The following is a 7,684-nucleotide window of genomic DNA, read 5'->3' on the forward strand; positions in this document are numbered from 1 at the left end:
TTCATGAGAAATTTGGATGATTTCTCCATGAGGGATTATAGGTGTTTCCATAGGGTTCTCCCATGTAATTCACCTCTGCTATTGCAGGGTTCTCAAGATCATAAGCTTCTTCTTCAGAAGATGCCTCTTTATTACTGTTGGATGCAGCTTGCAATCCATTCAGACTCTGGGAAATCATATTGACTTGCTGAGTCAATATTTTATTCTGAGCCAATATCACATTCAGAGTATCAATTTCAAGAACTCCCTTCCTCTGAGGCGTCCCATTACTCACAGGATTCCTTTCAGAAGTGTACATGAACTAGTTATTTGCAACCATGTCAATGAGTTCCTGAGCTTCTGCAAGTGTTTTCTTTAGGTGAATGGATCCACCTGCAGAATGGTCCAATGACATCTTTGATAATTCAGACAGACCATCATAGAATATATCCAGGATGGTCCATTCTGAAAGCATGTCAGAAGGACACTTTTTGGTCAGTTGCTTGTATCTCTCCCAAGCTTCATAGAGGGATTCACCTTCTTTCTGTTTGAAGGTTTGAACATCCACTCTAAGTTTGCTAAGCTTTTAAGGAGGAAAGAACTTGGCTAAGAAAGCCGTGACCAGCTTATCCCAAGAGTTCAGGCTATCTTTAGGTTGAGAGTCCAACCATATTCTAGCTCTGTCTCTTACAGCAAACGGGAAAAGCATAAGCCTGCAGACCTCGAGATCAACCCCATTGGTCTTAACAGTATCACAGATCTACAAGAATTCAGTTAAGAACTGAAAAGGATCTTCTGATGGAAGTCCATGAAACTTGCAATTCTGTTGCATCAAAGAAACTAATTGAGGCTTTAGCTCAAAATTGTTTGCTCCAATGGCAGGGATTGAGATGCTTCTTCCATGTAAGTTGGAATTTGGTGCAGTAAAGTCACCAAGCATCTTCTTTGCATCTCCACCATTGTTATAATTTTCGGCCATGTCTCCTTCTTTTTCGAAAATTTCAGTAAAGTTCTCTTCAGAGTGTTGTGTTTTAGCTTCTCTTAGCTTCCTCTTCAGAGTTCTTTCAGGTTCCGAATCAGCTTCAACAAGAATGTTCTTGTCCTTGCTCCTGCTCATATGAAAAAGAAGGGAACAGAAAAGAAAATATAGAATCCTCTATGTCACAGTATAGAGATTCCTTGTATGAGTATAAGAAGAGAAGGATGGAAGAAAGAAAATATAAGAATTCGAACACAGAGGAGAATAGTGGGATCGAATTTTTGAGTAGAAGAGAAGTGTTAGTAGATAAATAAATAATTAGAAGGAGATGAGAGAGGGAAGAATTCGAAAATTAAATAAAATAAAATAAAAATATTTTTTTTAATTTAAAATTAAAGTTAAAATTCGAAGATTTTAAGAAGAAACATGAAATTAAATTAAAATTTAAAACAATTAGTTAATTAAAAAAGAATTTTGAAAAAGGGGCTAGTAATTTTCGAAAATAAGAGAGAGAAAAGTAGTTAGGTGGTTTTGAAAAAGATATGATTGAAATAGTAAACTTTTAAAATCAAACAAAAAGTTAACTGGTTAATTGAAAAAGATTTGAAAAGATAAGAGGTTAGAAAAGATTTTGAAATTGATTTTGAAAAAGATGTGATTGAAATTTATTTTGAAAAAGATTTGAAAAATAAATTTAAAAAGATTTAATTTTGAAAATTAAAGTTGATTACTTGACTAACAAGAAACAAAAAGAGATGATTTTAAAATTTAAAGATTGAACCTTTCTTACTAGGCAAGTAACAAACTTAAAATTTTTGAATCAATCACATTAATTGTTAGCATTAATTTTGAAAATATGAAATAGAAATAAGAAAAAGATTTTGAAAATAAATTTTGAAAATTTCAAAATTATGAAAGAAAAAATGAAAAAGATTTGATTTTTGAAAAAGATTTGAAAAAGATAGAATTTTTAAATTGAAAATTTGACTTGACTCATAAGAAAAAACTAAATTTTAAAAAGTTTTGAAAAAGCCAACTCAAATTTTCGAAAATTTAAGAGAGAATAAGGGAAAGATATTTTTTTATTTTTGAATTTTTAATGAAGAAAGAGAAAAACAACCAAAATACTCAAAACATGAAAATTATGAATCAAAACACATGATGCATGCAAGAACACTTCGAATGTCAAGATGAACACCAAGAACACTTTGAATGTCAAGATGAACACCAAGAACTTATTTTTGAAAATTTTTAAGAAAAGAAAAGCATGCAAGACACCAGACTTAGAAATTTTCAAACTTTAGGCACTAACAAATTGAAAATGCATATGAAAAATAAGAAAAGACATCAAATAAGAAAAATTTAAAGATCAAACAAAGAAATTCATCAAGAACAACTTGAAGATCATGAAGAACAAATGCATGAGTTTTCAAAAATTTTAAGAAAAATTAAAAAGATGCAATTGACACCAAACTTAAAATTTGACACAAGACTTAAACAAGAAACACAATATTTTTGGTTTTTATGATTTTATTAAAATTTTTTTTTGGATTTTTCGAAAATTAATTTGGGAAAAACGAAAAAGAAGAAATTTTTTTTTGTATTTTTCGAAAATAAGAAATAAAAAGCTTAAAATTAAAATAAAATTACCTAATCTGAGCAACAAGATGAACCGTCAGTTGTCCAAACTCGAACAATCCCCGGCAACGGCGCCAAAAACTTGGTGCACGAAATCGTGATCGTTCATTCCTTGGTAACGGCGCTAAAGACTTAATATGCACGTTCATAATCTTAATTCTTTGTCACAACTTCGCATAACTAACCAGCAAGTGCACTGGGTCGTCCAAGTAATAAACCTTACGTGAGTAAGGGTCGATCCCTTGGAGATTGTCGGCTTGAAGCAAGCTATGGTCATCTTGCAAATCTCAGTCAGGCAGATTCCAATGGTGATGGAGATTTGATAATTAAAATATAATTAAAATATAAAATAGGATAGAAATACTTATGTAATTCATTGGTGAGAATTTCAGATAAGCGTATGGAGATGCTTTTGTTCCCTCTGAACCTCTGCTTTCCTACTGTCTTCATCCAATCCTTCATACTCCTTTCCATGGCAAGCTGTATGTTGGGCATCACCGTTGTCATTGGCTACATCCCGTCCTCTCAGTGAAAATGGTCCAAATGCGCCGTCACCGCATAGCTAATCATCTGTCGGTTCTCGATCATACTGGAATAGGATTCAGTAATCCTTTTGCGTCTGTCACTACGCCCAGCACTCGCGAGTTTGAAGCTCGTCACAGCCATTCCTTCCCAGATCCTACTCGGAATACCACAGACAAGGTTTAGACTTTCTAGATCTCATGAATGGCCGCCAATAATTCTAGCCTATACCACGAAGACTCTGATCGTAGATCAGGAGGCTAAGAGATATGCACTCAAGCTTGTTTGCATGTAGAACGGAAGTGTTTGTCAGGCACGCGTTCATAAGTGAGAATGATGATGAGCGTCACATAATCATCACATTCATCATGTTCTTGTGTGCGAATGAATATCTTAGAGAAGAAATAGGATTGAATTGAATAGAAAAATAATAGTACTTTGCATTAATTCATGAGGAACAGCAGAGCTCCACACCTTAATCTATGGTGTGTAGAAACTCTACCGTTGAAAATACATAAGTGAAAATAGGCTGAGCATTGAAGCTTTCACGTGTAGAGGTCTTGCTTGGAGTTAAACGCCAGTTTGTAACTTGTTTCTGACGTTTAACTCTGCTTTGCAACCTGTTTCTGGCGTTTAACGCCAGAATAGGGCAGAGAGCTGGCGTTAAACGCCCGTTTGCGTTGTCTAAACTCGAGCAAAGTATGGACTATTATATATTGCTGGAAATCCCTGGATGTCTACTTTCCAACACAATTGAGAGTGTGCCATTTGGACTCCTGTAGCTCCAGAAAATCCACTTTGAGTGCAGGGAGGTCAGAATCCAACAACATCTGCAGTCCTTCTTGAGCCTCTGAATAAGATTTTTGCTCAAGTCCCTCAATTTAAGCCAGAAATTACCTGAAATCACAGAAAAACACACAAACTCATAGTAAAGTCCAGAAATATAATTTTTATTTAAAAACTAATAAAAATATACTAAAAACTAATTAAATCATACTAAAAACTATGTAAAAACAATGCCAAAAAGCGTATAAATTATCCGCTCATCAAAACCCTAAAGCCTAAAGCCTAAACCCTAAGCCCTAAACCCTAAACCCCAAACAAGGATCAAGATCCATTCACTAGGGAAATCATGAAGACCAAAATCCCCAAGGACTTCAAACTTCCGGATATGACTTTGTACGATGGCACTACAGATCCCAACCATTACCTCAACAATTTCAGAAGTAGAATGTACCTCACCGACGTTTCAGATGCAGTTCGCTGTAAAGCTTTTCCAACGACTCTCACAAAGACAGCAATCAGATGGTTCAAAAACCTACCTCCGAAGTCAATCTCAAGCTCTGATGACTTAGCCAAAAAGTTCCTGGCCAGATTCTCCATCCAAAAAGATAAGGCTAAGCACGCCCCCAGCCTATTAGGAATCAAGCAAGGAGATCGAGAAAGCCTTCGCAACTACATGGAAAGATTCAACAAAACATGCCTAGACATACAAAGCCTACCAACCGAGGCCGCCATCATGGGCCTAATCAATAGCCTAAGAGATGGACCTTTTAGCCAATCTATATCAAAGAAGTACCCCACATCTCTGGACGAAGTGCAGGAACGAGCGGAGAAATACATCAACATGGAAGAAAATTCTCGACTAGGAGAAACCTCAAAATCCGGATTCACCTACCGAGACAAAGACAAAGAGTCCAAAAAGAAGGAAGATCGACAAGGGGAAAAATTAAAAAATATCATAATTACACCCCTCTTAGGGTGTCCCTGGTGGATGTTTACAAAGAAGTCTGCCACACAGAAAAAATACCCCCAGCTCGACCTTTCAAAGGCAAAAGAGGAGGAGGAAACCGGAATGAATATTGTGAATGCCATCGAGTCTGTGGGCACTCCACCAATGAATTCTTTGACTTAAAAAATGTCATAGAAAAATTAGTGAGAGAAGGAAAACTAGATGGGTATCTGGCCACCCGGGACGATGAGCAAAGAAAAAGGAGAAGAGACGAGGAGGTTGGATGAACCGAGCGATCACCTCGTACACCAGAAAGACATGTCCATATAATACACGGAGGATTCGTAGGAGGAGGAATCTCCAAATCATCTCGCAAAAGATATCTCAAAGAAGTATATCATGTCGGAGGAAAGGAGGAAGCACCCGACATCCCCGCAATTACGTTTACCAAGGAAGATGCATCCGGCATCATCTCAGGACACGACGATCCCATGGTCATCACCATTATACTGGCAAATGCAAATCTCTACCGCACACTGATAGACCAAGAGAGCTCCGCCGACATCTTATTCAAAATGCCTTCCACAAGCTCTGCCTGGAAGATAAAGAACTCAAAGCATATCCAAACAGCCTTTTTGGACTGGGAGACACTCCAGTGCAACTACTGGGATACGTCCCGCTACACACAACCTTCGGAAAAGGAAACCAATCCAGAACACTCAAAATAGACTACATCGTGGTCAACGTGAGTTCAGCCTACAATGCCCTAATAGGTCGGACAACATTAAATCAACTCAGCGCAATAGTCTCAACTCCACATCTATGCATGAAATTCCCAACTGCAGAAAGGATAGCTACGATAAAAGCAGATCAGAAGATGGCACGCCACTGTTATAACGAAAGTCTAAACCTTAGAGGCAAAGGAGAAGAATTCCACACAATCGAACTTGGTGGAGTTCAGAGGCAAGAAGAACTCCATCCACAACCTGAAGGTTAAATAGAGAAAGTCCAGATCGGAGACATCCCGGACAAAACAACCAATATTGGCACGATTCTAAAAGGAGACATAAAAGAATCACTCATACAGTTCCTACGAGACAACATCGACCTCTTTGCGTGGAAGGCTGCAGACATGCCAGGCATAGACCCCGAGTTAATGTGTCATAAGCTTGCAGTCTACCCTGGATCTCAGCCAGTACAACAGAGGCGTAGAAAGCTCGGACCCGAAAGATCCCAAACTGTGGAAGAGCAGGTATAAGCTCTACTGGAGGCAGGATTCATAAGAGAAGTCAAGTACCCACTATGGTTAGCTAATGTCGTCTTGGTGAAAAAATCAAACGGGAAGTGGCGAATGTGCACCGACTATATAGATCTCAACAAAGCCTGCCCAAAAGACCCTTATCCACTCCCAAGTATCGACGCTCTGGTAGATGCCTCCTCCGGATATAAATACCTCTCGTTTATGGATGCATATTCCAGATACAATCAAATCCCCATGTATCCACCCGATCAAGAAAAAACCTCGTTTTTAACACCAAAAGCAAATTACTGCTACATTGTGATGCCTTTTGGTCTCAAGAACGCGGGATCTACTTATCAAAGGCTAATGAATAAAGTCTTTTCAGATCATATCAGAAAAGTCATGGAAGTCTATGTGGACGACATGTTGATAAAGACACAAAGTGAAGAGACATTATTGTCCGACCTGGTCCAAGTGTTCGACACTATAAGAAAGCATGGCATGCGACTCAATCCTGCAAAATGCACCTTTGCAGTAGAAGCTGGCAAGTTCTTAGGTTTTATGCTCACACAAAGAAGAATTGAGGCAAATCCGGATAAATGCCAGGCCATACTCAACATGAAGAGCCCAACTTGTGTCAAAGAGGTACAACAACTCAACGGAAGATTGGCAGCCTTGTCCAGATTCCTAGCAGGATCAGCAATAAGATCTCTTCCCTCCTATGCTACTCTAAGGAAAGGAAAAAAGTTCAAATGGAGAACGGAGTGTGAACAAGCCTTCCAAGATTTCAAAAGATTTCTAGGATGGCCATCTATCCTATCTCGGCCACGAGAAGGAGAACCACTCATATTATACCTCGCGGTAGGGAGTCGGGCAGTAGCCTCAGCACTAGTTCAAGAAGACGACAGTGGGCAATAAGCCGTATACTTCATCAGTAAAGCGTTACAAGGATCCGAGCTGAACTACCAAAAAATAGAAAAGTTTGCCTATGCTCTCATACTAACATCTCGACGACTTCGCCCGTACTTCCAAGCTCACACCATTAAGGTTCGGACCAACCAGCCCATAAAAGGGATATTGCAGAAGATAGACCTAGCAGGCAGAATTTTACAATGGGCGGTCAAGTTGTCCGAGTTCGACCTTCAGTATGAAGCTCGGACAGCCATCAAATCACAATACTTAGCCGACTTCATTGTAGAATTTACGGACACCCCGGAAACCCCCACAGAATGGAATCTCTATGTGGATGGTTCCTCGAATAAAACGGGAAGCGGCGCAGGTGTGATAATTGAAAGTAATCAAGGAACCCAAATCGAACTCTCTCTCAAATTCGGGTTCCCTGCCTCAAACAACCAGGCTGAATATGAGGCACTGCTAGCTGGTTTAAAGCTGGCTAAAGAGGTCGGAGCTTAAAAACTCATTATCTTCAGCGACTCACAGGTGATCACCTCACAAATAACAGGGAGCTACCAAGCCAAGGACCCCACTATGAAAAAGTACCTAGGTAAAGCCAGGGAACAGCTCAGACAACTCCAGGAGTATGAGATACATCACATACCCCGCGAACAAAATGCCTGGGCTGATGTACTCTCAA

General features: G+C 38.9%; 1 non-coding gene across 1 annotated transcript; it reads left to right on the forward strand.

Annotated features, from left to right (window-relative positions):
• Positions 1 to 448: 448 nt before the first annotated feature.
• LOC112780440 (small nucleolar RNA R71) lies at positions 449 to 556 on the forward strand. Its single transcript, XR_003191277.1, has one exon. It is a non-coding gene; the product is annotated as a small nucleolar RNA R71 (small nucleolar RNA).
• The last annotated feature ends 7,128 nt before the right edge of the window (positions 557 to 7,684 follow it).

Source organism: Arachis hypogaea, chromosome 19, assembly GCF_003086295.3.
Source record: "Arachis hypogaea cultivar Tifrunner chromosome 19, arahy.Tifrunner.gnm2.J5K5, whole genome shotgun sequence".
Taxonomy (NCBI): Eukaryota; Viridiplantae; Streptophyta; class Magnoliopsida; order Fabales; family Fabaceae; genus Arachis; species Arachis hypogaea.